General features: G+C 36.5%; 1 long non-coding RNA gene across 9 annotated transcripts in view; it reads right to left on the bottom strand.

The window, feature by feature from the left end:
* Positions 1-15,034, bottom strand: part of LOC114039230 — a 123,376-nt gene that overhangs the window by 13,468 nt on the left and 94,874 nt on the right. For 2 of the 9 annotated variants that reach the window (XR_003568636.1, XR_003568637.1), the window contains one exon: positions 12,292-12,573. This is a non-coding gene — a long non-coding RNA (uncharacterized LOC114039230). Of the gene's footprint in view, positions 1-1,233; positions 1,350-2,080; positions 2,172-3,384; positions 3,437-5,259; positions 5,575-10,445; positions 11,998-12,291; positions 12,574-15,034 lie in introns of those variants that run through there. The other 7 variants (XR_003568641.1, XR_003568640.1, XR_003568642.1 and 4 more) reach the window with 7 other exon arrangements.

The raw sequence follows: 15,034 nt of genomic DNA, 5'->3' as shown, positions 1-15,034 counted from the left end.
AAGAAAATAATGTAGATTAAGGTTTCCAAAGAAGATATTCCAATTCAGGAAATGTTTGGACTCCCTACTGGTAAATTTTTAGTTCATTTATATTTATAGGAAGGAACAATTGTAGGAATGGGAATATTACTTGTTGAGCTAGAGTGTGTAAAATGCCACTGCATATGGAAACCTAAGATATAGCATGAAATGCAGCAATTGCACCACTGGGTTTTAAACTTTGATGCTATCACAAAGCTAAAGTTATATCATAAAGTTTTTTTTTTTGTTGGGGGAAATTACAATTCAATGTTAAAAATACATATTAGTCTTCATGGAAAAACTTTTTTCAAAATGTGTCAGAAAAGCTGCTTGTTCTAGTAAAATTTACTGAATTCTCTTGATTATTCGAGCACACCTACAGACATGATCTCATTAATCCCCCTAAGATCCAAACTATAAGCATAGAAAGTGAAGTGGGTATTGGAAATGGGATGCTAGGACACAGCAATAAAACTAAGTTGTGCCTTGGAAAGAAAGTGTGACATTGTCAAAGGAAGCAGGGGTAAGTAAATGGTAAAATACCCCAAACTGAACATTTGCACAGGATCAAGGGGCTTTTTGTTTCTTGGCTGAATTGGTTCTTGTTTGTCTCTTATTTAAAATCATAAGCAAACAATGGCAAAAGCTCATGCTATAGACTTGTTTATGTAGCTCTTACAACTGCCTGCCACCACCATGTCTCCTTTGCTCAAGAAAGCAGTGGCTTGTTTCAGTTCACTAGATTAAGAGGAACTGCTTCAGTTGCTATTTTCTGTGGTTCAAGAAGGTTAGTTTTGATTTTGCTGCAGTTCAGGGTTTTACCTTAGATTTTGTAAGGCTCAGCAGTTTATGTTTCTATATGCCTAGAAGGTTTCTTTCTGGGTTGAGATTTTCTGAAAAGCAAGCACACCCTTGGTGTCTAGTTCGGCTTTAGTGTGTGATTACGATTTGCCAATTAGCAGTTGTTCCCAGGTCATGATAAAATTAGAACTAGTTTGGGCTCCTGCCAAGTTTTGGTTGACCAAAAAGACTTGAGATATGGTAACAGTGGAATGGTCACAGAAAGCAACCAGGCAACTGTTACAGACTCTCTCATGTCCTCCTACTTGGTGTTTCTCACTTGTGTATTGTGATTGCATTTGCCAAAAGCTAGTGTAGCTTTGTAACCTTTATTTGTATTGATTTTCAATAATAAATTGTAAAAATGCTCACATTAAAATAAATGAATATCACAAGGGACATTGCTAAAAAGAAATAGGAGCAGCCGAGAGAGATGCCTCAGTCACATTCTATTCTATGGTTCCTTCTGGGTGCAATTGAAGCCAAATCTGTAAAAGCCAGTGTAAAAAAGGTTTAAAGGTTTAGGAAAAAAAAAGGTTTAAAAACATTCTAGAAACAATAAGGGAAGAGGAAAGGATGTTGCTAAGGTATTTTTGAGCTTCTGGAGCTTTAATGACTCAATCAAAGCAAAATTTTCTCCCATGAATTGGCCCATCAAGAATTATCAGGGTTTCTGTTAGGTCTACAGGATCCCTTGACTACAGCAGAGATGAGAAACTGCCTTGTTACTGTAATGTTACTTTCCCTCCTAGAATGGGGACACAGAAATTAAGTGAGCCTACCAACAAAAATCTGCAGGGTTGATAAGAAAAGCAAAAACTTTGTGAGTAGGTGGGAGAGGAATCAGAAAGCAGGATAAACTTAAAAAATCCAAATACTAAATAAGAGATGAAATATATGGGACTTTTGCTTATAAAGCTGAAATGCCACTTGTTCAATGTTAGCCCTTCTCTCAAATCCAGCCTTCAGGCTGGCTGTCTCACCCCAGCACTGGCCACCTAGCAGTTCCTAAAGCATGCTACTCTTGAAATTCCATATGTACTCACTGATGAGTTTACCAGTTTCATAGTTTAAAAAAAAATTATTTTAGCTGCTTCTTGCTATGTGGATTTCTTTCAGTACTCAAATGGAAATTTAAACCATCATGGGTCCATTACCTAAGTTCTTATCTCAACAGATTCCAACAGAAACCCGAATTGAACTGGAACTGAACACTCACAGTCAAGACTATGCCTTGCATGGCTTCTGTGTTCTCCAGAGTCCTTGCAGAATTCTGGTTACATAACAGGAGTCTACACCCTCCTAGTGAACTGAACAAAAACGAGAAGCCTTATTTTCACTATATTCAGGATCTGGGGGAAACCAGATTCTTTTCTACAGACCTTACTGCAAATTAATTAGGGTGATGATAACCTGCCAGCCTCAGTTTCCTAATCTGTAAAATGGGGATAATAATGGCATTGACCTTCTAGGGCTGTTGAAAGAATCAAATGAATTAATATTTGTAAAGCATTTTGCAAAACTTAAAGCACTATTCGCCAGCTATCCTCCTCATCATTTACTACTAGTAGTCGTATTAGTACTATTACTAATTCGTACTACATAAAACAGCATAAGGACAGGTACTGGAACTGGGATTTATTGGTAAAGGGAACTCCTAGATGAATTCATTGCAGGTCGGCACCTTCTTTCCAACTTGTCTTGGGAGTCGCTCAGGGCACTGATAGGTTAAGCGACTTATCCAGGGTAACACAGCTAGTGTGGGTCAAAAACACTTCTTCAGCTTGAGATCTTCCCAGCTTTGAGACCTGCTATCTGCTACCACACCATGGAGCCACTTCCATTTAAATTCTCTCAAACATTCCAGATAGAAGCAAGGTGGGGTAGTGCTAATCATGGAGGCAAGGCCTAGGTTCAGATGCTGGCCCACGGTAATTACTAGGCAAGTCATGTAACCTCAATGTACTTCAGGTAACTTATTATCTATCAAGTCATAGAAGGGTTGCAATCTGCTGCTCTGGTGGAGGGAGTTACTGTATTAAGAGTTCTGTAGCTCAGGAAATAACAGATCCTTCCTTCATATATTCATAAAACATCTCATACAGAATGTTTTATCAGTCAAAACTCAGTAGGACTATAGTACTTAGAATAAAAGACAGACAATACCAAATCCTTAATTAAAAGAGGAAGTATGGTATATTTGGAAAAGACTCCTGTATCGAGACTAGAGTAAGGAGACCTGGATTTGAATCCTGGCATTGCCAATTTCTATGTCTATAACCTCGAGCAAGTCACTGGGCTTCAGTTTTCTGATCTGCAAAATGCAGGGGTGAGATGATGGGAGGATTCTATTTGGGATGGAGATGTTACTGGGAGGTCCTTGGGGGTATAAAAACAAAAACACTATAAAAAACATTACATTAACAAGTAAATCCTATGATCCTATAAACTTTCAGAGACTACAGATTCAATATGGTTTACTTCCACAAATTACATGTCCTGAAGATAGAAAATTTCACTTACCTCCCCAATTTGAATGTAGTGGACAGCTGGCCAAGTCTGTGGGACAATTGTACTAGGTTGGAAACAACAGTGGTAAGTATTTCCCTGCTGCAGGTAACTGAATTTGGAGTTCACAGAAATAGGACGAAAGGACTCATGGCCCAAAACGTTCAGGGATACCTTGGAAATACACACTACTGAGGTTTTTAGGATGTTTTAAAAGCATATGTTAAGTTCCAAGGTTCTTTATATTACAATATAAATTTAACTTAACATAGCATAAAATGAGATCTCCCTCTAGAAATGGATGACCACTTTGCCCAGCAGTTAGCAACAAGACAACCTGAGAAAGGCCTTTCACATTATCCGAATGGGTAAAGTCTAGCTCCAGGTCTAAGGTGCTCACCTTCAGTAAGGAAAAAAACATTGCTTTGCCTTCCTTGAAACTCAGACCTCCTTGTCTTTAAAGCAGTTTACAATTTCCCAAAGTAATTTCCTTTTAAAATACATTACATTTCTCCACCATATTATTTTGCTTAACACTTACTTTTAGAAGCCTGAGTAGCTGGAGAATGAATGGAAGGAGAAAGTCACTAAGTTACAGACTTGAGATAAAACCTTCAGCTGCTCCCTCTCTGTACCTCCGGCCCCATCCATAAAAATTAAGAAATCTTCTCCAACTCCTTTCTAAATTTCCTTTTGCATCACTTCTTACATTTATTTTTGTTTAGCATAAGAAAATTCTATCTTCCTCACAATGTCAATTCCACCCTAGGGAAGTTTGTTCTGATTGATGTTTTCAATTATGTTTATTTTTCCTACAATTCAGTTTAGCATGCCAGGTATTTTTGCCTTTCTCTTTTCTGAAGTAAGTGGAACTGGAATCTTGCATATTTTCCCCAATTTGGTTACGTGCTTCTCACTTCAGAAATAAAGCTATGTCATTCTGAAAAGTTTTATCTGATGGAATTGTCTGGACTTCCTACCCTCTATCCCATCCCTTCAAGCTAATTCAATCTTTCTTTCAATAACAATGTGGAAGGACCATATGTGTTGGTGAATACAACATTTTCCAGTTGGTGGACAACATCCCTAGTATTTGTGGGTCTAATTATATAAATGATATTACTGTAGGAATATTCCAGAAGGCACAAGCTGCAAAAATATATGCTAAGAAAAACGGGGAAAATTTTAATTCAATTTTGGATTGCTTATACAGTATTCCCAATTGTCCTTTTATACTTTAGCTACTAAACCTTTTTCTCCACCCTCTTCTTTGGAGAAAGGGTGCAATTATCCCTAGTTGGTAATCCTCAATGAATTTTTAACCTCTGTGGGGATAATTTCCAAATCAACATCTATAGTTGTTCCCCTTTTACCTGTGCTCCACATTTTCTAATATCTACAAAATAACTTTTTGTATGTCCTGCCATCACCTTAAACTCAATGTTTAAAAGTGAACTCATCTTTTCCTCCCTAAAGCTAGATCCTCTTGCTAATTGTGACGTTTCTTTCAGAGGTACTGACTCTATTCCTGGTCTTCAAGTCTAGACACCTGGGCGTCCCACTCCTATATCCAGTCTATTACTGAGTTGAGCCTTTTCTTAGATAATTTTACTGAATCCTTGTCATTTCTTCTCTTGGATTTATTCTTTGCCTTCCTAGTCCTCAAAACTTTATTCTAGCATTACTGCCAACAGTCTCCTACCTGGTCTATATGACTCTATCTTTTTTCCTAGTCAATCTTGTGTTACCCTTGAAAACAGAAACAGTTGTGGCACCAAGGACCTGAGTTACTTTTGAGAATTGTCACCCTTCACTTAAACTTATATACCCAGAAACCTAAGAAATCCACTCTATTGGACAAATGTGACATTAATCTAGTTACAAGCATGCTGGCCATAAGCAAATTTTTATTAGAACAGATGTGTGTGGATGATGCCGGCAGCATCAGAAGTCCAGTACCCCACTCAAAGTCCCCAGTCACTTACTGTTCCGGGATCAGGAATCTACTGCCTGCTTCACTGTCCTCCGAGGACATGAATCTGCTTCAGCTGTACCCTCCACTGGCATGAGCTACCTCACACCTCTTACGGGTGGGAGATGCTCTCACAAATTCTGCTGGATGCTGTTGCCTTCTCCAGAGGTCTGCAGCTTTCCCCAGCCACGTAGGGGAGCACAAGCAGTCCCCACTTTCGCAGAACTGTGTTCCTGGAAACCGCGTTGTAAAGTGGATCATCATAATTGCAAATGGTATTTTCCCATAAGAACAATGTTAAAAATTAGGAGTTATAATTGAAGCCCTGGCATGAAGTAAATCATACCTATGATTAATAATATAATAAAACAAGGATACAACTATAAGCATTTATAATCATGTAAAAAGCTAAGTTGTGTTCTGGATCCTATAAAATGGAAATTAATGTCCTGTATACACTGTTTATACAAAAAAAATCCCAGTGTGTATAACATAAAAGATACAACTGTGCTGTATCATTAATTTGACATTAGAAATGTTATAATAAATGATTAAATATTTAATTTGCAATGTATTGTTATTCCTTTTCCTCTTAATAAATTTCTATATGAAGCAAAATCATTCAAAAATCATTCCATAGATCTAAGAGGGGCTTTTGAACTTTTTTTTCCATGAACCCCTTCTTTGAATGATTTTTAAATATTGAAGAAGATGCTAAATTTCAGTTACAGGTTAGTGAAAACAAAGATGTAGTTTTTTTGTTTTTTCCCCATTCAAGGCCATAGACTCCCTGAAATCTATTCATGGACCTTGGGCTAAGATCTTTTACAGAGCTACCCTTAAGGACTATGGTAGGTGATCAATATACATTTGTAGTCTTTTCTAGTATACCTTCCAAAATTCCTGAGAAGGCAGTATTCCTTTCTCATTATGGTGTTTCCTCATTGAAAAAGCATTTTTAGTAATAAGGGCAGACCTAATGTTTCTTCCTTTTGCCTACTCTACCTTCTCAGCTTGTTCAAAGTGGGTTCTCATCAGAGAAGTGAAAGACCACCAAAAAGCAGTAAGTAACATCCTAAAGAACTTTATACTTCATCGGAACTTAAAAAAAATTAGATCATTAGGGATTACATTTATACAGTATTTTAACAGCTGTAGTATATTTTACTATCTCATTTAACTCAATAATTTTATAAGGTAGGGAAGTTACAAGTTTTATACCATTTTATAGATAAGGAAACTGAGGCTCAGAGAGCTTACATGACTTGTCCAAGGTCAGCCAGCTAATAAGTAGCAGAGTGGAACTCACTCAAACCCAGGCCTTTTGACTCCAAGTTCAGAGCACTTTTCACCAATTACACTGAGTTTAAAAACAAAGCCCACAGAATTGTTAAAACAAGGATTCTAATTAGGCAAGTACCTTTGTGCCAGAGCAAACTGCCAACAAGGGATAAAAGAGTTAAGTAGTAAGATCCTTGCGACTATTAGGTGGTATTGAATGAGTACAGCAGAGATGCAGAAAAAGTGGGAGAGCCTGTGTTAGCAAAAATGAATTTGAGAAACTGAATTATGATATAAGCCAAGAGTGAGTAGTTATTGAAGCAAAGTGTACAGTTCCTGCTGTAAAAACAGATCAGGAGCCTTCTCCTCCAAAGGCTGTTTCATTGATGCTAGAAATCAGTCATTTTATAAGGGTAAGCTTAACCACATCCACGATACAGAAAATCACAGAGCAGGGTCTTTGTGCCCATCTCTCATTTCTTAGTGTGTGTGTGGGGGAGATGTCATAGTGACAATACCATACACAGGTGACTTCTGCTTTTTCTCCAATACACCTTCCAAAATTCTTCAGAAGGCTGTATTCCTTTCTCATGATTACATCCTAACTTTCAAAGGCCTATCAAACCATTTTACTTTTTCGTCAGCTTTGTTCCAAGACACACCAGGACACCTGGATTAAAAACAGGAATCTTTCTCTCTCTCCCCAGCCCCTCCTCTTCCAGCCCATGTTGCACTTACTTCTCATAATTTTTTTTAACATGTACCCTTTGTCCCATTCAGGCCAGTCACCTCCCTGGCATATCCCCAAACCATGCTCATTTCCACTTTTGTCTTTTGCTCATGCTGTTTCCCCAGCCCTGAATACTCTTCTTTTATCCCTCCTACCTTTTCAAATCTTACCATTCTTTAAGGTTCAGGTAAGTCCAACCTCCTCTGACTACTCTAACCCACAATGATTGTTCTTTTTTCAGTATTACATTGTTAGCACTTAATTATCCTCTAATTGTTTCAAGGGTATGAGTTTTATTTCCCCAAGTACTAACATTTTTTGTAACCCCCAAAGCTTTTAGCGCAGCACTGGACACAGTTCACACTCAATGATTATTTGTTGATTGCCTCATTTGTACTAAAAAATGCAGTCTTTTTAAAGGCATTTCAGAATATAATTTTTAAAAATGTATATAATTAAAATGTTTTAATTGTAAAACCTCAAATTCACTTGCTAAATCAAATCACATCACTCACAAATGACTGAAATGAATCTGAATGTGAGCAAAACTCTATCACCCAATTGCTATCGGCATATTCTAAAACCAAAAGTATTATCATTCTTGGCATATCGTAACAGGGTTAGCAGTAGCAGCATCCCTTCAGGCTTCAGAAGCAGGAGGTTTACAAACATATCAACTTCATGGCTTTGTTTATAGCAAACAAATGCATTTGAGAGAAGTCATATCCTGTTGTACTTGGAGGGTTTAAACTGTTCAGTAATGAACATGTGATATGACTGTTTCAGACCTATCCAGTGAAGCTTTGGTTAACAATAACCAGAACTCATTTGATTTGAATTGAGGAAAAGACAATCTGATTTTTAACCCTTACATCATGCTTTTAGTGGAAAGGATAAATACTAAGAAAAACTATTACAGATTTTGTAGAAACAAAAAATGACCATAGCAGGCACATTAAAAGGCACAATTTCTAGGGAAATCTTGGAGACAGTGTGTCCTGATTCCAATCTCCTAAACCTTCCACACATATTGGCACATTCTGAAGTAGTAATATATGTTCAGATCTATAGTCACTGAAGGATCTAATTATACTCTTACTTAACTGAAGCAAGAATGTGTATTTGTACCTTTTAGAAAGATTTCCAACCAGGGCCAAAGGAAAAAAAAGTTAAATAAGCCAAAACATTTAACAATCAAAATACTCCGTTTCGCCAAATGTTCTCATTGACCAATGTTTTCTAGCAATAATGAAATTGGTTTTATAATTATATTTATGCACATATATGTTATATATCTATATCTATATTTGTAATTCTTTTTCATTTGTGGGCCCACTTTCTCTCCAGAATCCAGGTGCTTGGCTGGTTTTCCTATACTTATGTCCAGCACTTCACACATCAAAAGAATCTTTAATGAAAAACAAGGGTAGGAGAAATAATTGAGCTTTGATTGAGGTTTTTTCTAACACTGGCAAAATTAAATACGTTATTTCCTAAGCACTATTCTGCTTTGTATACTGGTACTGTGGATTATTTAAAAACTAAAACAAAACAAAAATACCAAACTACTCTTCTTTGTTTTTACAAGTAATATGCTGGTTTAACCAATAATTTGGAATCCAACACTTCAGTACTTGTAACACATGTGAGGAAGTAGAAAGGGCACCCAAGAAGGTGGGAAGAGCTGGAAAAAACCAACCTGTAATTGAAGATGGAAGATGCTGGTTTAAAACGCACACATTTGTTAATTAAAAAAAAAAGACACAAGCTATTTCATCAGCACAAGAATAGCCTATCCTTCTGTGTAAACTGTCTTTATGAATTGAGGAGTTTCCTTAGCACATGAGGCACAACTATGAATCTGAGAGTGCTGCAGAACCTCTTGCTTTTTATTCTGCCTCATTCCATGGCCTTTTCTAACTCGGTGGGAAGGTTTTATCTTCTCATTCATACCTGATTATCTTAATAAATTACATTTTGATGACATTAGAAAGATTCTTTGTCAAAGACAATTGCTTCAGAAGTGAGTTGGGGGCTGGATGAATAGCTGTTTGATGAAAGTTAAGTCACAGCAGTTTCATCCCATGAGACATTTAAAATGTTACTAGCCAAAGCAGGAGAAAATAAATCACAAGCCACTTACTCTTCAGAATCTTCAAGTTGATCTAATTTAACTGTTTTATTTTGCAACTGCACTGAACAGTATCTTAAAGTTTCCAATTTTTGACTAACATTATTAATGTTAAACAGAGGCACTGTGCATAAGACAGAAGATCTAGTCTCTGATACTAGCTGACCCTGAAAGTCACTTAACCTATCAAGTTCTGGCAACTCCTTAGGACTCACTTAAGAAGCTATAGCCTGGTTGTGATCTCTCCTGGTGTTAGAAGTTCTCTACATTGGAAACCAGTTGTTTCAGGTAGCCGCACAACAATTTTAAGAACACTTTATTAAAGCCAACTACTAAAGTTCTACGAGGCTGCCTCATCATGGTGTACAGAGGGCTCTGGGGTCTCAGAAGCAATGCCAGTGGTGTACAAACTCTGATAAACCTTACCAAAGTAAAATAGCTTCACATGTGGGCTGAGTGATGGACTGTATGTACGTCTGTCATCTAAGAACTAGTTTAGCAAAATTTGGAGAGTATCTTTACTAAACCACTGTGTTTGGGGGCACAGCGACCATGAATACTGTATTCTAATATATGAAAGAAACATGATCTATATTGTTGGAGGGAGTACTCATTATTAATGAAAAAATGAATGACGTAGGTATATGAGAGCCATTTTCCCAGGAACTGAGAATGAAAAGTACTATGTAAAGCAGAAGTATTCACTATATAAAACCAGTCCATTAGCTTCATAGTTTCATCTATGAGGAATGAAACATAGATATGAAAAAGAAATACAAAGAAATTTATATAACAATTACTATGCTGGCAACAGATACTACAAATATTACTGACATCTTTTAAATTAACAACGTTAAATAACAGGTTAATTCTAAAGCTTTCTTTTTATAAAGAAATTAATCTTAATTAAAAATAAATTATAACATTAGAATAAATACATAATAAACATTTATTAAACACTTACAGTAATTCAAAGCACTGTGCCAGGCATCAGGGATACAAAGATGAACTAAGACACAGTCCCTTACCTCAAATAAAGTACAATAATGAATGAGCATAAACATTTTATGAAGACAAATTATGTGATAACTATGGAAACATGAATAAATAAAAATTCTTCATAATTGTCATACAGAAACATTTCATATTACATTTTCATCAAGGGCACAATAGGAAATGCGGCTTGAATAGTAAAAGGTTTGGAACAAAAAGGATTTTCATTCAGATTTGGCTCTGGCAGTTTAATACCAGAGGCAGTTCCAGGCAAAATTTAAAGTTGAGATTAGAATACAACTCATCACCTCATCCTCATATCTCCTTGAACTGGTCTCTAGTTCAATTCCATTGAACTTGTACCATATTTATCAGAATATAGGCTGGACTCAAATAAAGACTGGCTTCTTAAAATGAGATTTTAAAAAAGAATTGGCAAAAATTCAATAACAGTTATACAAAATTATTGTATTAAAATCTTTACTATGAAAGGTTTTTTAAAAAACATTTCCTTCTATTCAAATACAATTATTTATTTACTTTGCTCATTTTGATTTTCCTTCCATCTTTGTCACTTTTATTGAATTCTCTCACTAACAACAGCTTGGTATAGTGGACAGTGTGCGAAGAAGGCCCAGGTTCAAGTCCTGTCCCTCATACATGCTGGCTGTGGGACCCTGGGAAAGAAGGGTCATAGACTTCATCTCAGTCTTCTAGCTGCAGAGGCCAACCTGCATCTAACAGAGGGAGTTCCCAATACTAATGAAATTATAGAACAAGTCTAGATATCTTACTAATAATATGTTCTCACTAAGATATAAACCACACTCAGGTTTTGTCTGATTTTTTGGGAAAGTACAACTTATATGCAGACCAAAGTGGTATTTACTGAAAAATCTCCTAATGTGTTAACATTGTACCTTGTAGGATATGTAAAGGAAGCCTAAGACATGAACTTTGTCCCTCTAGAAAGCATCATGGCTTCATGAATATTACAGAATCCTGCTCAAAACATATCTTATGCTATATACTTGACTACAAAATGGGGAGGAGAGGGCAGCTAAAAGTCACATTAGGAGGTCTAGTTAATTTTAGGGAGATTTAAAAATAATGAATTTAAGCTTTAAAAAGAAAATGAATTCTATAATGACAGGCACTTTTCTTATCATATTTATTATTTTTTTAAAGCCAATAAATTCCCACTGTCATGCAGGGGGGCTTGGGTGTCATGGAATGTGGTAGGCAGGAGAGGGCAGGGAAGGGTATTCAGTTAATCCACCGGCATTCGCTAGATACCAAAAGTATAGGCAGGCAAGGGGTTAAGGACAGAGTAGGATCAATTAATATAGGGAGGAGCAAATCAGTTCCAGTAGAAAAACAAAAGTCCAGAATCCAGGAGATCAGCAAAGGCAGGGAGGAACAAGCAGGTACCATGGGTCCATGTAGATAGGCAAAGTCCAGGAGATCAGCAAAGGCAGGGAAGATCAAGCAGGTACTGTGTGTAGATCCAGGTAGGCAGAGCTCAGGGTCCAGAAGATCAGCAAAAGTGAGGAAGAACAAGGAGATCAACAAGCCCAGTACAAATGAACATTTCAATAATCTCTGATCCTAGGACATGGATTGTTTTGTACTGCCCTGATTTTTTGCCTCTTGCTGAGTTTGAACAAATGTTGATTTTGGCCAGAAAGAGGTTAGGAGCTTACAGGTGAAACCTATTTCTGGGCTTATTTCATATCAAGCAATTCTGGGTTGATTCTAACATATAGAATGTGTGTGCTTGTTGCATAAATGAACCAAAATATGATTGATTTCGGGTTTGAGACTACATTGATGTAATTTATTAAACAATTATAGTGTAATCCAAACCAACCATAAAAACAGCTGAAATTACAGGGCTATTTTGGTTAAGTTGAGATACTTACTTGAGACTTAAAGCTTGGGACAGTGGCAATGCCAACAAGAATCCTTGTAATTCTCTGAAATGATTCCTTGTAGCATCACAGACTCAGCATGCAGGAATCCTTTTCAGTGAGCCAAAGAGGAACCAAGCTCTCTTAAGAGTTACTTCAGAAATACTGTGAAGTCTCACTTGAAGCCCTAGGAGGCAAAGTGAGAATCACTTTATATATGGTAATTGGATAAGCAAAGATTTCCAAATCCTTCAATATCCTTTTGTGGCATCCTGTCCTCAGAAAGCCAGGTCTACGTCTCAACTATGACAATAGAAAGAAGAAAATTCTTGCAAAGTATCATCTTACTGAAAGACTTCATTACTTTAACAGAATACATTAGTGGACACATTTTAATCCACACCAAAGTCTAAGCATTGAAGGCTACCCTGTGAAACATTAAACTATGTGTATTATGTATGTCTCAACTCTTTCCTTATACCGCCCCCCTCCAAGTCATTTGTAAACTGGTTGATACTTGAGGCTCTCTGGCCCTGAAGAGTTTGGGGGTGATTATATAGCGAAGTGAAACTTGATCCTGGATATGAGAAATGACTGGCTACCAGTGGATTTAATTTTTACTACTGATGGAAGAGTATAACTTACTTAGTAGAATTATACCAATGCTTCATGTGTTTTTAATTGACTATGCAGCAGCTGTTTTTAGCAGATTTATCTCAGAGTAAGATATTTAATTTAGAAAGTGTGATCGATATATATGTATGTACATATATATACACACATATACATATAGACACATATGAATGTAATGAAAAAAGATTGTGCTGCATGAAATTCCAAATAAGAAAAATGTGAATTATCTGATGTATCAATATATTATGATTTTAAGGTCCAGACAAATTCATGGATGATGGATCCTAATATAGGTTATAAAGGAAAACCAGGTCATTCAGCATAGCTCCTTTATCTTTGAGATTGATGTCAAGAATGTCCTTCAACGAGATAGTCTGTGGTACTACCATTAAGACTGAATGCTGAGCTATATGGGCTATGGAACTCATGCTGCTTCTATTTTAATACTTTGACAATCCCAGGATCATTCAAAATTTGTTTTAGAAAACACATTATCAAACCACCTTAAATCTCTAGATGTGAAAGCACAGGTTTCTGAACACTGATGATAAAGATTTTCAATTTGAGGGGCAAAAAGTTTTTTATACATTAATTCATTCATTCTTTACAATAACATAGATGAGAAAAATGAAGCTCAGACCTTGTAAAATATCATAGGACCTTGTTAACTACACATGGGTTACAAAAGTCAATCACCTAAGTATCATTTGTAGTTAGATGAAAGGTTCTAAACTTGGGATCTATGAACATGTTTTAAATTATATTTCAAGACAATTGGTTTTCTTTGTAATCCCATATATTCTGCTTTATGCATTTAAAGACACTATTCTGAAGAGTCCAAAAGGTGAAGAACCCATGGGCTAGACAATAGTTCACACGAAGCCTTATGGATTTTACTATACTGCAATTTAAATGATTTAATAACGTGATGTGGCAGCCAAGGACATAATTCAGTCTTGAGGCTGCATTAACATAAGTGCAGCTTCCTGAGCAAGAGACAATAGTCTGCCATAGTCTATTATGGTACATTGCATCCATTTCTGGACAACACATAAAAAGGATATTGAAATGTAGTAATTCGTTCACAATGAACAAACAGGATGGTATGGAGACAGAAAACCATGTTATACCATACTTGGTTTAAGATACTGGGAATGTTTAACCTGGAAAAGTAAAAATTTCATACATGACAACCCTTTAAGTATCTGAAAACAAGATATAGGTTTCAAATAATTAGATGTGTTCTGCTGGATCTAGGAAAACAGAAATTAAAGCACTAGGTGAAACTATACGAGATTTTGGCTGAAAATCAGGAGAAACCGTAACACAATCAAAGCTGTCCAATGAGTTGCCTTTTGTTGGAGGTTAAGTGGAAGCCACATAACTAGATAGTAGCATCTTATGTCTAAAGCCTGCCTTGGATACTTTCTAGGTATGTGACCTTAGACAAATCATTTAACCTCTCTCACCCTAAGTTTGCTCAACTATAAAATGTGAGGTGATGGATTTGATGTTCTGTAAGGTCCTTTCCAGTTGTAAATTAATGATTCTATGAAAGTCTGTGTGTGTGTGTGCGTATGTGTATGAATGTAATAAAAAAGGATTGTGCTACATGAAACTCCAAATAAGAATTCAGAGAACACAGACAAAGACTTGTATATAATGATGCAAAGTGAAAAAAGCAGATCCAGAAAAAAATATATACACTATTAATAGCATAAACAAACAAACAAACAAAAACCACTCAAACACACTTGGAAGCTATGCAACTGTAATGACCAAACTTGGCTGTGGAGAAAAGGAAATGCACTCCACTCCTTTCTCTGGAGAGGTGGGGGGCTATGGCTGGGAATATCACACTGTGATGGCTGGTTTTACTTAACTATTTTCTCTGTTTCAAGTGCAGGCTCACTGGGGGTGGGAGGGATGTTTGGAAATGACTGTGATGTAAAAATACAAGGCATCAATAAAGTACACAAACAACAACAACAAAAAAAATCACTCTTTTGGCTCCT

This window comes from Vombatus ursinus, unplaced genomic scaffold (assembly GCF_900497805.2).
Source record: "Vombatus ursinus unplaced genomic scaffold, bare-nosed wombat genome assembly UNPS02011700.1, whole genome shotgun sequence".
In the NCBI taxonomy this organism is placed as follows: domain Eukaryota; kingdom Metazoa; phylum Chordata; class Mammalia; order Diprotodontia; family Vombatidae; genus Vombatus; species Vombatus ursinus.
This window is presented reverse-complemented; position numbering and strand designations above follow the sequence as displayed.